The following is a 15,471-nucleotide window of genomic DNA, read 5'->3' as shown; positions in this document are numbered from 1 at the left end:
TTTGTCCCCAGAGAGACACTCCTGTCTGTGCACATCCTACCCTCTTCGAGGTGGCTTCTTCTTTCCTTCTAGTTGTGGAGTTTGTTCCGTTAGTCAGGTTGACTTCTTAGCTATTCAGGATGGTTTGATAGCTAGCCAGTTGTGTTCCAGAGATGAGATGAGCCTAGATTCACCTACTATACCACAATTTTTAAGTAATCTCTACACCCAATGTGGGACTCAAACTCACAACCCCAAGATCAAGAGCTGCATAATCTACTGAACTGAGCCAACCAGATGTCCCTAAGCCAACCAGGTGCCCCTGCTTCTGGATTTTTAATCAGAGATAAAGAGTTTCCTCCACCACCAGGTTATAGAGGGATATCACCGGGTGTCCTAAGTCAGGAGAATTTGATATTGAGATCAGGGTTCCAGTTTTGTGCTTAACTTTGAGAACCTGTTTTCTCCTCTATCTCTCCTGTGGCTGTGGGTCCGGGCCACCACAACTGGCAGATGAGGTCTTAAATGAAGCAGAAATTCCATGTTACCTCAGATGAACCACTCAGAGGACTCATTGGGAGGAACAGACCTATTAGGGATAATACAGACACAAGGTCATTTCTGAAATCTACCACACAACCTGGCCATGGACTAAAGAGAAAGTAAAATCTCTAGTTCACACCCATAAGAAAACCAAGACTAAAACCACACAAGTGTTATCTGTCTAGGAGAGTGGAGGAGAAGGTCGTGGCCTCTTACAGCTATTCAGGAGGATGAGAGGTCTGGATTGCAAATATCCTCAGTTTCGCAATGTACAACCTCTCTCTGTTCAACCCCATTTATTTTGGTTTAGGTGCCAGTTTTGCAGGACTCAGGGTCAAGCTTGGACTAAACCTGCTTGGAATGGAGATCATTTAAGGTCATATTTCACCAGCCCATGGGGTGGGCACTAACAACCACCTTACCACTAGTGGACATTTCCAGTTATCCAGTCTACATATCAAAAGAGAGAAGATGTGGATACAGATATGGAATTGGATGGATAGTGTCTGGCACAAAGTAGACATCTAATTCACATTTAATAAAAATGAGATATAGATGAAAGTAGAAAACGAAACTATGTATATGTTCTTTCATTCTTTTTATATACACATGAAGTTTTCAAGAACATTGGGATCACCCTGTATTTATTGTTTTATAACCTGGTTTGAAGAAAAGATTTTGTTTCTGTGTCTAAAATAATGTCTTTTCATTGGGAAAAAAAATGACCTGTAGAAATGAAAGTGATGTATCTACATAGATGTGTGTGACCTTGTGGTGAGTCATCTGTAAAATAGGGAGGTTGATACTTATCTCAGAGTTCTGTGAAGAGAAATGAACAAAACAATAAAAACTATCTGACTTCCGATGCTGTAATATTTCAACAAATATGAGTATAGTCACTCCTGTGATTCCTCCCAACAAAAGAAATGACTTAACCATGAATAACTCATAGAGATCATTGGGTTTGATGCAGCAGGAAAGAAAACGTACTCATGTTTATATGCTGGATCAGCTTTGGTGCAGTTTATTTCTTAAATGCTTTACCTGATTATGAGGAGGACGACGAAAATCATCCCCTTGTTATATTTGCGTGTGATTGTGTACAATGTAATAATTTGATATTTATATGTTTATTATGAAATGATGACCACTGTAAGTCTAATTAATGTGCATCACTTTACATAGTTACAGATTTTTGTGTGTTATGAAGACTTTTAAAATCCACTCTCTTATCAACTTCCACATATGCAGTAGTGTATTATTAACTATAGTCACCATTACTATACATGACATCTTCATGACTTATTTTCTTAAGATTTTATTTATTTGGCAGAAAGAGAGAGAACACAATCAGGGGTGTGGCAGGCAGAGGGAGAAGCAGGTTCCCTGCTGAACAAGGATCCTGATGTGGGACAGGATCCCAGGACCCTGGGATCATGACCTAAGCCAAAGGCAGACACGTAACCAACTGAGCCACCCAGGAGTCCTGTGACTTATTTATTCTATAACTAGAAATTTGTATGTTTTGAACACTTTCCTCTTTTAACCTACCCCTCAGCCACTAACTTGTGCAGCCACCAAAGTTTTCTTTATATACCCATGTTTGGTTTTCTGTTGGTTTTTTTTAGGTTTCACATATAACTGAGATTATATGGTCTTTTTCTTTCTTTCTCTGTGGGACTTATTTAATTGGACATAATGCCCATAAAATCCATGATTATCACAAATAGCAAGATTTCATTTTTTATGGTTCACTAGTATTACATAGTATATATATACCACAATCTCTTTATCCATTCACCTGTCAATGGACACTTCGGTTGTTTCCACATCTTGGCTATTGTAAATAGTGCTGTAATTAAAATGGGGGTGCATATATCTTTTCAAGTTATTGTTTTTATTTTTATCAGATAAATAAACCCTGAACTAGATTTGTTAGATAATATGGTAGCTCTATTTTTAATTTTTGGAGGAACCCTCATATTATTTTCCGTAGTAACTGTACCAATTTACGTATTCACCAACAGTGCACAAGTGTTTCCTTTTCACATCTCACCAACACTTGTTATCTCTTGTCTTTTTCATAATCCCTATTCTAACATATGTAAGATGATATTTCATTGTGTGTTTTCCTGATGGTTAGTGACATTGAGCATCTTTTCAGGTATTGTTGGCCATCTGTATGTCTTTCTTGGAAAAAAAAATTTACTCAGATCTATTCTTTTTTAAAAAACTGGATTGTTTACTTTTATTACTGAGTTGCACGAGTTTAAATATTTTGGTTATTAACCCTTATTGGATATTGTTTTTCAATTTCTGTGCTCTCCTTCTCCTTCCACTTTGATACTAAAATATCAGCCTCCTACTGATCCCAAAATAGACACAGTATAGAATAACAGAGTATAAAGATGTGACTGCTATACAATAGACTGAAAAGAGGAAACTTGAGCCTCAGATACCAGATCATTCCTGTCCTATAGTATCATGGGTAGTCACTTCCCCTGCATTGGCTGCAGGCCTAACACAGAAAAATACTGCATATTTCAATGGTTAGAGTGGGGAGAAAACAGAACACATTTAGTTACTCATTTTATGATCTTTAGCAAATGTTAAGTCTCCAGATATATGAGGCCCCCATGTAATGATATGCATTACATGTGTGCACATGGGAAGTATGATGGGAGTGTTGTGAACTGAATTGTGCTCTCACAAAATTTATATATTGAAATCTTCACTCCCAGTACCTCACAATGTGATTTTTTTTTTTTTTTGGAGATGAGTCTTTTAAAAAGAAATTAAGGTGAAATTATCTCCTATGGATGGGCCCTAAACCAATGTAATTGGGTCTTAATAAAGAAGCATAGGTCACAAAAAAGACAGACCTAGGGATGACCACATGAGGATACAGGGAGCAGGTGTCCATCTGCAAGCCAAGGAAAGAAATCTCGGAAGAAACCAAACCTGCTGACACTGACCTTGATCTTCTAGCTTCCAGAAATGTGAGAAAATAAATTTCTATTGTTTAAGCCACTCGGTCTGTCTTATTTTCTTATGAAAGTCCTGGATCTAGCCACCAGATGCCATCACATTTCTCTTCATTTTCATTGTTATCTTTTAATTGAAAGGAGTATATGTTACAAAAGAGTAAAAAAAATATATCATGAAATGGTTTGTTTACTATAATACCAAATCTGCTGCAACTTCATATGTATATAAAAGCAGTTCCATTTGCTATTGACCCCAAACCTCATCATGTTCATTGATTTATCTCTTCCCTCATCACTGTCAGCTGATGTTCAGTGTGGACTGTACAGAGGGTCTCTACCAGAAAACAGGGCTTTCACCGTCCCATATCCCACCCCTGTACCGGCTGCCTAGACCTTCTCACACACCCCGTTTGTCATCCCCTGTCCATGACACAGGACACAGCTTCCCATATCCTGCTCTGATGGCATATCCTCTCTCAGCCACTTATCCCCTGTTCTGGTATACACTGCCTTCACAAACTGGCCTCTTGATGCCAAGGCATGCCACTGGCACCTGGAGTTTCATCATCTTCAGGATCTAGAGTATGTTTTCACAATCTTTTTTTTCTATCCAACCATTTCTTCAGACAGCGTTAGAATCATTCTGTATACATAAAAATCCTGGGGTTAAAGGAGTTTGTTTGGGTCTTTTGGTTTTGGTTTTGTTTTTCTTTCGCTTCTTGCACACAGTTCTTGGGAGCAGTGTTTAACGACGGTGATACTTTGGTGCCATCTGGTGACAAAAATCTGAACTGCTGCTTGAACAATATGGAACAGGAAAATCGGAGGCGGGGTCTGTGACACAAACTCACCAGACGTAGATTTATAGAAGTCAGGGTGGAAAGTGAAAATCGCCTTGAGTAAAGCATATTGGTGAACTCTCCCTGGAAATTTTAAATGAAATCATACAATATGTGGTCTTTGCATTTTTGGCCCTTTTCCCCCAGCTTAACATTTTTAAATTTCATCCATATTGTAGCACATATAAGTACTTCTTTTCTTTTTATTGCCAAATAATATACCGCATTTTTCTTTTTTCACTTTTGAATTGGCGGATATTTAAGATGTTTCCACTTTTGTCTATTCTCAGTAATATGCTATGTGCATTTGTGTACAAGTTTGTTTTTATGTAGACATATGTAGTTGTTTCTTCTGGTTGTGTACCTAGGAGCAGGATTGCTGTGTCATATAATAATTCTGTTGAAATGTTTGAGGAACTGCCAGATTATGGTCATGACCCTGAGAGTGCTGAGGAATGCAGGCATAGTCTGTTACTTCTCTCCTTATTAGATTGTAGCTACGAATTTTAAGGAAAAAAATGATAGAATTGAGGTGCCCTTCTAATTACCTCATATCGAGAGGACATGATACCCACGAGGCATCACTGGATTTCTGGAAACGTTGACCCTCATGGCAGGGTTAAGACCGTTTTTGTCTACTTTCTCCAATTTACAGTGACTATTACTCAATCACCTACTCTATTTTTTAGAAATGAAACACAGTCTGCCTTGGGCTCAAGTGTGGGAGATGGAATTAGAGTTCACCTCATAGGGGCATGGTATATACATGTATTATTTGGAATTATTTGAAAAGACAGTTTGTCTCTTATCACCCATTTTTATTAATTCATTTTTTACATTTATATTTATTTATATATTTAGACTCATGCATACTGTTCTGTAGATTTTCTTTTTCATGGATACATACCACAAGAAAGTCTAGCATCAGGGTTTTATTATGCATTAAAGGAATTTTAACCAAACACTCATAAAACTGCAGAAGATCTTTATCTCCGCCACTATGTATCACCATTGTTGTACCGTCTAAATATGGTATATTAGAAAATACACTTAGGCAATATATTTAACCATATAGAGTTTGGAAAAACATTATAATTTCACATGACTTTATTCTGTACTTGGTAATTCCTTGAGAAACAAATAAGCAAACAAAAACAAAGAGATAAGCCAGGTATTCCTGAAGTGACAATAAAAAATTATTGCTAACATGAAAAAAAATTTATAAAATCCTTTTCAAGTGAAAAAAAAGTATGAAATATGTCGGAGAACGAGCTTCATTGAAAGCCCGTTGTCTACAGCAAAGCCTCCAGTTATGAGACTCTGACTCTACGGAAGATATTTTATAACTCTTTCCTTTTTTTTTTTTTTTTTTGCTTTTTAAAACTTTATTTCAACAAAACTATGCTTACAGAAATACACTCATATTGGCCAATAAAAAGCAATTTAAGTTTAACTTATCCTACACAATTTGGACCAAAGACTCGGTACATGCTTTAAGCTCATATTAAAAAAAAAAAAAGGATTTGAAATCTGGTTTATTTTTCATCTATTACAAATGTATATAAAAGATCCTCCCATCAAATGCTGCTAAAGCAGGCAGCAAGAACCTTAAGAATTTAAACTTTGGTTTTTCTCAGAAAAATAACACGTATTGCACCATAAAAGTTAATAAAATTGTAATGTTTCAATGCCAGTTTGAAAAGATCAGTTAACTAATGGATGTTGAAAAGGGTGGGGAGAGCCTATGTACACAAGTGAAAATGTAAAAGCTATCTGACTTAGTTAAAATTGCATGTAGATTGCAAGTCTACACAAACCAAGATTCAGATAATTTATTGAATCTGAATTAACACTGTCAGCTCAGTTCATCTGCTGAGGTCAACAAGGAAACTGCATACACCAGTTGTTTTTCTGGTTTATGCAAAAAATAAAATTAAGTTTCTTCCCCAGCTTTTTAGTCCAGAGCTGATATTATACTACTAACTTTTATGTAACTCATAATAATCCTTGTCTATTCTCAAGAAATTAAATTCTGTTCTGGGGGCAAGGAATTCTTTCTTGTGGAAATGCTTGTTTGTCTTCATTTGAATAATAACTTCAACATTTCTGATCTGTACATGTGACAAAGAAATGGCTGTTGAGCTGGCAAGTATAATTTTCAATGAAGCATGGGGAACATGGTCTTCTTAGATGAGGGATGAAGACTGAGTTGGAAGGGGATGTGAAATGAGCACCTAGAATTCTTAGTATTTTGGTGCAAAGGTGAGAATATATGTAAAAAGGACAGTAATATGGAGATGTTTGATGTTAGAGATGTGGAGAGTGGCCCAGGGTTTTAAAGCATATTTTAAATGATTAATTATAAAAGACTTGAGCAGATTGAAATCTTCATGGCAAGGAGTCATCTCTCCTTCCATTTAACTTCTGAATATACCACCCCACCCTATCCATACATTATGTCCTTCTTTCTATTTTGGAGAAACCTAAATCTTAACCAAAGGTATGGTGTAGAGTTTGGTTGAAATGCATGTTAACTGGATGGTTGTATGGATTTAGGAGGTGTCAAATATGCCCTGAAAAGTCATGGATTTTTATGTCACAGAGCAAAGCTCTTCATACAGCTGACTAAAGCTGTATGTTCCTGAAAGGACTCAGCTGCTCAGAACTCAACAACAAGTGGCTAAATGTGGAGGGCATTTCAAGTGTGGAAGACAGGCATGAGAGTCGCCTTTACCATAGAAACCTGACATCATCACAGTGACCTTGGTGACTTTTTAGTAGAGACAAATGCAGCCTGGGAGGAAAAGCAACCTTCAAGTATTTGAGACTCAACTGAGGGTGTGGACACCACATTGGGAGCTGAACCACTCTAGGGTGTCAGGATAAGAAGCGATGAAGATCCTAGTCACCTTTTTCATGCCTTGGAAGTCTGTGCCCAGATAGTCTCCTAGGTAAAGACATGGAGGCCATGTCCTGCCCCTGTGATTGTGGGTCTTGCTCCAGGAGTTTTCTGAAACTGTTTTCATCTAAAGGCAGGGACACTAGAGGTATGACAGTTAAGGACCCTCTCTAAGCCCCAGCTTTCCCATCTGTACAATGGGGATGAGAACGCTTCACCCAGGATATGTGAGAACAGTCAGTGATACACATGAGTGAATCCATGTCCCTGTGGTTACTGTGGAATCATGAATGTCTGTATGAATTCAGGCCACTTCTTACTTCTTTCAACTTTGCTGTTAAGGGACAGACTTGGAAAGAAGGTTTAAGAAGACCTGTTGTAAAGCCCATTGAGACATGTCGTTTCAACCATGATGGAATTGTATCAGTCTGTCACTAACACTGGTGCCTAGCATGGTGCCAGGCACATAGTTACTCCAGTAAATCATAATGATTCCTGGATCTGTTTTCACAGTGCATCTTTTCATGCTGGTGACTGAGCTGCTATCAGGTGCCTGAAGGAGGCAGATTCCATGTATCTCTGTTCTCATCAATGCTGAAATGTTTACTTCAGATGCAAGGGCAGCAGTCCTTAGGAAACACCAGCACTTCACATTCCTGGTGGAATATGATACCTGACACAAGTAAGTTAACAGATCTGAACAAAAGCATGTTGTGGAATAGCTCCCTTGAGGTTCACAAACTAACATAAAAATAGACAAACTGCTATGATCTCATCATGAGAAAAGATATTTAGCAGATGGAATTGCAACCCTTGAGCATGTGCATGTTGTGTAATAGCCCTGAGGCCCATGTTAGAGAAGTCTGCTTATATGTGAAAGCAATGAACAGTTCAGCTCAACATGGACTTGATCTTCAACAGACACTTGTAATAAATACATATTTATATTCTGAACACATAAACAATAATAAATCATATGTTCTCTCAGAAGGATGTGAAAATATGCAGTTAGAAGGGTTCCTAGTAATTTGAGATTGTAACATGGATTTGTTCCTGGTAATCATGTTTTTATCCATTCTACATTCTATCTTTTTTTTAAAGATTTTTTTATTTATTAATTTGACAGAGAGAAATCACAAGTAGATGGAGAGGCAGCCAGAGAGAGAGGGAAGCAGGCTCCCTGCCGAGCAGAGAGCCCGATGCGGGACTCGATCCCAGGACTCTGAGATCATGACCTGAGCCGAAGGCAGCGGCTTAACCCACTGAGCCACCCAGGTGCCCCCTACAATGAACATTTTTAAAAGCCTAAATTTTTCTAGGTGATGGGGATTAAAGAGGGCACTTGTTGCAATGAGCACCAGGTACTGTATGGAAATGTTGATAAAGGAATGCATGAGAATGATAATCACCTCATTCCAAAGATCAGTGGTTGCTTGGGGACAGGTGAGGAAATGGGTGGTTGAAGAGTATAGGTTTAAAGTATGATGGCCCAGGAATACAGTAAAAATTATATTTACCTACCATTTTTAATTAACACTTGTAAAATGATTATCATTTCCCCATCACCTACCTCCCCTTTGGTAATATTCAGTGTGTTCTCTATAGTTAAGAGTCTGTTTCTTGGTTTGCTTTTCTCTCTTTTTCCCTTTCCTCATTTGGTTTATTTTTTTTTTTAAATACCACAATGGAGTGAAAGCATATGGTGTTTGTCTTTCTCTGATTGACTTATTTCACTTAGCATAATATTCTCTAGTTCCATCCATGTCATTTTAAATGGCAAGATTTCATTCTTTCATAATATTCTACTACTACCTCTTCTGTATCCATTCATCTATCAGTGGATGCTTCGGCTCTTTCCATAATTTGGCTATTGTAGTTAATGCTGTTGTAAACATGCAGATGTATGTATCCATTTGAATTAGTATTTTGTATTATTTGGACAAATACTTGGTCATGCAATTGCTGGATAAAAAGCTTGATCTTTTTTTTTACATTTTTGAGGAATTTCCATACTGTTTTCCACAGTAGCTGTACCAGGTTGCATTCCCACCAACAGTGCAAGAGAATTCCCCTTTCTCCACATCCTCACCAACACCTGCTATTTCTCCTTTTTTTTTAACCCTTCTGACAGGTGTGAGGTAATATCTCATAGTTTTGATTTGTATTTCCCTGATAATGAGTGATGTTGAGCATCTTTTCATGTGTCTGTTAGAGCGGTATGTCTTCTTTAGAAAAATGTCAATTTATGTCTTCTGCCTATTTTTAATTGGATTATTCACTTTGTTGGGTGTTCGGTTTTATAAGTTCTTTATATATTTTGGATACTAACCCTACAAATATCTTCTCCCATTCCATAGATTGCCTTTCAGTTTTGTTGATTGTTTTCTTCACTGTGTGGAAACTTTTAATTTGGATGTTGTCCCAATCATTTATTTTTCCTTTTGTTTCCATTGCCTCAGGAGACATATTTAGAAAGAAGTTGCTAAGGTCGATGTCAAAGAGGTTACTGCCTGTGTTATCCACAGGACTTTTATGGTTTCAGGTCTCACATTTAGGACTTTAATCCATTTTCAATTTGTTTTTTGTTTTCTGTAAGAAAGAGTCATTCTCTATCCTTTTTTGTGGTCCAGTGTCATTCTTTTTCATATGACTATCCAGGTTTCCCAACACAATTTGTTAAAGAAATTGTCTTTTTCCATTGGATATTCTTTCCTGCTTTGTCAAGGATCAATTGACCATATAGGTGTGGGTTTATTTCTGAATTTTCTAGTCTGTTCCATTGATCTGTGTGTCTACTTTTGTGCCAGTACCTCACTGTCTTGATCACTACAGCTTTGTAACATAACTTGAAATCCATAATTGTGATGCCTCCAGCTTTTCTTTTTTTTTAATTTTTAAATATTTATTTATTAATTTGAGAGAGAGAGAGAACACACAAGCAGGAGGGAGAGGGAGAAGCAGGCTCCCTATGGAGGAGGAAGCCCGATGCAGAACTTGATCCCAAGAACCTGGCAAAGGAAGATGCTTAACCATCTGAGCCAGTCAGATGCCCCAAGTGCATTTTTTTTAACTATTCCGAGACCCTATGTTTTTTGATTGAAGTATTTAGTCCATTTACATTCTAAGTAATTATTGGAAGTTATTTTTGATAGATATGTATTTATTGCTATTTTATTATTTGTTTTGTCTTTGTTTCTAGACATTTTCCCTGATCCTTTCTTGTCTGTCACTTTTGGTTTCTCCTTTGCCGTGAGTTCCCTTTAATATTTCTTGCAGGGCTGGTTTAGTGGTCACGAACTCCTTTAGTTTTGTTTGTCTGGGAAACTCTTCATTTTCCCTCTACTCTGAATGATAGCACTGCTATCTATTCAGCATTGCTGAATAGAGTATCCTTGGCTGCAGAGTTTTCCTATTCAGCACATAAAATATACCACACCAATTTCTTTTGGGAAATCTCCAGCTAGCCTTATGAGTTTTCCCTTGTAAGTTAAGGATTTCTTTTGTCTTTCTTTTTAAGATTTTTTTCTTTATCACTATATCTTCCCAGTATATCTTGGTGTTGGCCTGTTTTTGTTGATTTTGATGGGAGTTCTCTGTGCCTTTTGGGTCTGAATGTCCATCTCCTTCTCCAGATTAGGAAAGTTTTTTGCTACTATTTTTTGAGCAAATTTTCTGCCCCCTTTTCTCCCTCTTCTCCTTCTGGGACTCTTATGATATGAATGTTATTACATTTGAAGGATTCACTGAGTTCATTAGTCTATTCTCATGTTGCATAATTTTTTTCTCTCTATTGTTGAGCTTCATTATTTTCCATTATTTTAAAGAGGATTTTATCTTGTTCTTTCATTTGCAATAAAATCCTCCATCTTCACATTTTGTCTAAGTCTCTGTCCTCTTCTGTGTTTTGTAAAAACCAGTTATGTCTCTTGCTCCTAAAATTAATACCCTTATGAAGAAAACATCATGTTAGTGCCTCTGATGTCATATGATGCTAATGTTATTACATTTGATGTAATATGTATTTCTCTGTGTAGTTTCTTTTTTTAAAGATTTTTATTTATTTATTTGACATACAGAGATCACAAGTAGCCAGAGAGGCAGGCACAGAGAGAGAGGGGGAAGCAGGCTCCTCGCTGAGCACAGAGCCCGATGCGCAGCTCAATCCCAGGACCCTGAGATCATGAACTGAGCTGAAAGCAGAGGGTTAACCCACTGAGCCACCCAGGTGGCCCTCTCTGTGTAGTTTCTATGTGTATTCTCATGTTGCATAATTTTTCTTTCTCTCTGTTGTTCAACTTTATTACTTTCCATTATTTTGTCTTCTGGACCTCTGATTTATTTATTTTCTTCTTCCAGCCAGCCATTCATTGCACCAAGCCTGTTTCCAATCTCTTTTATTATATTTTTCATCTCTTTCTTTTTTAACTCTTTTATCTTTTTAGCTCTTTTTAAATTCTTTTTTAACTATTTTATCTCTGTGGTAAGGGTCTCACTGGAGTTCTTTATCTTTTGTGAGGCCCAGTGAGTATTGTTGCTTTAAATTCTTCACCAGTCATTTTACTCATATCTGTTTTTGCTTAGATCTCTGGCCATGGCCTTATCTTATTTATAAATTTATTCTATAAATAAATAAATAAATAAATTCTATAAATAAATTCTTCTCTCTGCACATTTTGTCTAAGTCTCTTCTGTGCTTTATCTCCTGCTCTCAAAATTGATGGTTTTATTAAGAAGAAGTCATGTAGTGCCCAGGACCTGGCACTTCAGAGAGTGTCTCTGGTGTGTGTTAGGTACACTCTGCTATCGTGTTATGACTGCTCTATCCTTCAGTCCAATCATTTGCAGAGACTCTCTTTGCCTGTTGTGGGCAGTGTTTCATCCCTACCTGAATGTGGTGAGTCTTAACAAGGTGTATTCGAGTCTAATTGTTTTTTAACTTTAATTTTTAATCTAGTTTTATTAAGATAAAATTGACATGGGACACCTGCCTAACTCAGTTGGAAAAACATTCAACTCTTGATCTTGGAGTTGGGAGATAGAGCCCCACATTGAGTATAGAGATTACTTTAAAACAAAACAAAACAAAACAAAAACAAAATATATTATATATATATATATATATATATATATATATATAGAGAGAGAGAGAGAGAGAGAGAGAGAGAGAGAGAGAAACTTTTTAAGAAAAATAAAATTGGGGGCACCGGGGTGGTTCAGTGGGTTAAGCTGCTGCCTTTGGCTTGGGTCATGATCTCAGGGTCCAGGGATCAAGCCCCACATCAGGATCTCTGCTCAGCTTCCCCCTCCCTTTCTACCTGCCTCTGCCTACTTGTGATCTCTCTCTATATATCAAAAAATAAATAAAATCTTTTTGTTAAAAAAAAGATAAAATCATTCTAAACACCTACAAATCCAACAGGAGATTGAAGAGAAGAGCAACAATTTTAGAAACAGAAAATGAACCACTTTCTGGAAGGTAGGACCTGCAGAGAAGTGAATCCAAAGCGACGGGAAGATAGACTGCAGGGGAAGAGGCTGGTCACTGGCAAGCAGCAGAGCAATGGAGCACAAAATCTGAACTTCTAAAAGTCTGTTCCACTTAGGGACATCACTCCAGAGGCTAATCAGGGCAGGAGCCCTCATGGGGACAGCGTAGTCTCAGGTCCTGCGGGGGTCACAGAAGGATTGGGGGTGTCTGAGTATAGCAGAGCTTGCAGGTATTAGAGTGGGGAAGCCAGCTACAGAGATGGAGCCAAGGACTGAGCTCTCAACCCAGGGTTACCTTAAACTGTGTTCTGTGGCACAGTGAAACCACTACTCTTTGAGCAGGGACCCCACAAGTGGCAGATCCGGGAAGACCCCCTTGGAAGAGCAGCAAGGATCTGCTGGGTTTGGACTCCAGGTGGGGCTGTGTGCCAGAGACAGAAATGCTCATTCACAGTCTGGGTGAGCTCAGGGCATGGCCAGAGGCCAGGAAGATGGAAGTGATTGAGCACTTTTCTCCCAGGGTGCACTGAGGAGTGGGCCCTGAGCTCCCAGTTCCTCAGGGCTTGAGATGGGGAAGCCAACTTTTTCATTCCCATCCTCTAGAACTCTATGGAAGGCATTCAGGGAACAAAATCCCCTGAGAGTAAACTTGAGAAGATTACTCAGTCCGGCCCCTGGCAAGGGAGGTGCAATTCTGCCTTGGGCAAAGACACTTGAGAATCACTACAACAGGCCCCTCGACCAGAAAATCAGCAAGAAATCCAGCCAAGACCAAGCTCACATATCAAGAACAGCAGAATTCCAGAGGAAGAGAAAGCAAAGAATGGAATTCATGGTTTTCTCCCCATGATTCTTTAGTCTTGCCAAGTTAGTTAATTTTTTTTATTATTTTATTCTAATTTTTTGAACTTTTACTCTTTCCTCTTTTAACTTTTTTCACTAGTTTATCTTAACAATACCTTTCATTTAAAAAAAGTCTTTTGAAACTTCATTACTATAGTCCTATTTTATCCTTCATTGTTTTATTTGTTGTACACACCTAGGATTTTTTCTTCTAAAAAGCTGTATTTGGGGATACAGCTTCTTCTAATGTATCAAAATATACCCTAAATCTAGCACAGGGCTTTGTTCTAGTCTCCAACCTGAGCAAATTCTCTCCACTCTCTTTTTCTTTCTTTTCCCAACCAACGTATCTTACCAACTCCTTTTTTAGAATTTTTTTAAATTTCTCATCTTTATAGTAATATTCCAAGTTTCAATACCAAGGAGAGCAGCGGAATTCCAGAGGAGGAGAAAGCAAAGCATGGAACTCATGGCTTTCTCCCCATGATTCTTTAGTCTTGCAGTTAATTTAATTTTTTTTTTCTTTTTAATTTTTTTACTCTTCTTTTGCTAAATTTTTTTAAACTTTTACACTTTTCTTTTCCAAACGTTTTTAAACTAGTTTATCTAATATATATATTATTTTCTTTCTTATACTTTTTCTTTATTCGTTTTCTTTTTTTAATTGTTTCTTTTCTTTGCTTTTTTTTTCTTTATGAACCTCTTTTTATCCCCTTTTTCCCCTCTCACAATTTGGGGATATCTTCTGATTTGGTTAAAGCATATTTTCCTGGGGTTGTAGCCACCCTTTTAGTATTTTACTTGCACCTTCATATACTCTTATCTGGACAAAATGACAAGGCTGAAAAACTCACCACAAAAAAAAAAGAACAAAAGGCAGTACTGAAGGCTAGGGACCTAATCAATACAGACGTTGGTAATATGTCAGATCTAGAGTTCAGAATGACAATTCTCAAGGTTCTAGGCAGGCCTGAAAAAGGCATGGAAGATATTAGAGAAACCCTCTCGGGAGATATAAAAGCCCTCTCTGGAGAAATAAAAGAACTAAAATCTAACCAAGTTGAAATCAAAAAAGCTATTAACGAGGTGCAATCAAAAATGGAGGCTCTCACTGCTAGGATAAATGAGGCAGAAGAAAGAATTAGTGATATAGAAGACCAAATGACAGAGAATAAAGAAGATGAGCAAAAGAGGGACAAACAGCTACTGGACCACGAGGAGAGAATTCGAGAGATAAGTGACACCATAAGATGAAACAACATTAGAATAATTGGGATTCCAGAAGAAGAAGAAAGAGAGAGGGGAGCAGAAGGTATACTGGAGAGAATTACTGGAGAGAATTTCCCCAATATGGCAAAAGGAATGAGCATCAAAATTCAGGAGGTGCAGACAACTCTCCTCAAAATCAGTAAGAATAGGCCCACACCCCATCACTTAATAGTAAAACTTACAAGTCTTAGTGACAAAGAGAAAATCCTGAAAGCAGCCTGGGAAAAGAAGTCTGTAACATACAATGGTAAAAATATTAGATTGGCAGCAGACTTATCTACAGAGACCTGGCAGGCCAGAAAGTGCTGGCATGATATATTCAGAGCACTAAGTGAGAAAAACATGCAGCCAAGAATATTATATCCAGCTAGGCTATCATTTAAAATAGAAGGAGAGATAAAAAGATTCCAAGACAAACAAAAACTGAAAGAATTTGCAAACACCAAACCAGCTCTACAGGAAATATTGAAAGGGATCATCTAAGCAAAGAGAGAGCCTAAAAGTAGTAGATCAGAAAGAAACAGAGACAATATACAGTAACAGTCACCTTACAGGCAATACAATGGCACTAAATTCATATCTCTCAATAGTTACCCTGAATGTTAATGGGCTAAATGCCCCAATC

The sequence above is a fragment of the Mustela nigripes genome, chromosome X (assembly GCF_022355385.1).
Source record: "Mustela nigripes isolate SB6536 chromosome X, MUSNIG.SB6536, whole genome shotgun sequence".
Lineage (NCBI taxonomy): Eukaryota > Metazoa > Chordata > Mammalia > Carnivora > Mustelidae > Mustela > Mustela nigripes.
The sequence above is the reverse complement of the archived record's forward strand: the minus strand, read 5'-3'. Positions refer to the sequence as shown.